General features: G+C 56.4%; 2 non-coding genes across 2 annotated transcripts; both read right to left on the bottom strand.

The window, feature by feature from the left end:
- Nucleotides 1–457: 457 nt before the first annotated feature.
- On the bottom strand, nt 458–547 carry Tc00.1047053487951.20. The gene has a single exon (XR_008255001.1). It is a non-coding gene; the product is annotated as a C/D small nucleolar RNA (snoRNA), TB11C4C3 (small nucleolar RNA).
- A 201-nt stretch (nt 548–748) lies between these two features.
- On the bottom strand, nt 749–835 carry Tc00.1047053487951.10. The gene has a single exon (XR_008255000.1). It is a non-coding gene; the product is annotated as a C/D small nucleolar RNA (snoRNA), TB11C4C2 (small nucleolar RNA).
- Between the last annotated feature and the right edge of the window lie 69 nt (nt 836–904).

Raw genomic sequence — 904 nt, 5'->3', positions numbered from 1 at the left:
AGGGCTGCTTTTGCGGGGTGCCCGACAAATCATTCGCCGTACGACGCGCCATGGCAAAAGAAAATCGACGAATAAACAAGTGAGAGGACTCGCGCATTAACGAAGCTCGTTCTCCTTTTATTCCCTTCTCTTCTCCGCCTCCCTAATTTGCTAATTTGACTCACAACCTGCTACGCAAAGCGAATCCGGGGGCGCACGATCGAACACACAATAATCGCCGCCAGCACGAAAACGGAAAAGGCAAACAAAGCAATTCAACAAAACCCTTTTACCCACATCCTCCCTAACCCGAAGAAGAACACAAACAATAGATTTATAAGAAACACATAAAAATGAGAAGCCACAAATATACAAGCGCCCAGCGTCACGGAGCGGTGGGTCTCAAGACGCGCCTTTCCTGGCCATGCGAGGGGAGGCGCGGGGGCCAGCCGGCGAGGTTGCGGCGGGCGGGGCGGCTGTCAGACCTGTTGAGTTTGTTTTTGGCCATCACGCAAGCGCGTTCACGGGGCCACGCGCCCTCGCGCACAAGAGTTGGTCGCTTCCATCAGCAGCGGCGTGCGCCCACCACAACCCACCTCCGGGCAATTCGGCCCTCTCTTTCTCTTTCTCTCTCTTGCGCTTTCGGGCGGGCCCGCCACCAACCGTTTGCACAGGCAGGGCGCCAGACAGGGCAGGATGTTACGTGCGCGCCGTTGCGCAAGAAAGAAAAACGACAACAATAGCAGGAAGTGGGAGGGAGGGGAGCGGGCGCTCAGCCGAAAGGTGATTTTTATTGTTCCGTTCTCAATGCGTCGCTCAAACTGTTTGGACCTCGAACAACATGTCTCCATCGTAGCGCGTGTGTGTGTGTGCGGGCGTGCGCGTCGCTGGGCCGCAAAACCGCGCAGCGAGAGCAGAGGACAAA

This window comes from Trypanosoma cruzi (genome assembly GCF_000209065.1).
Source record: "Trypanosoma cruzi strain CL Brener chromosome Unknown tcruzi_1047053487951, whole genome shotgun sequence".
Taxonomy (NCBI): domain Eukaryota; phylum Euglenozoa; class Kinetoplastea; order Trypanosomatida; family Trypanosomatidae; genus Trypanosoma; species Trypanosoma cruzi.
This window is presented reverse-complemented; position numbering and strand designations above follow the sequence as displayed.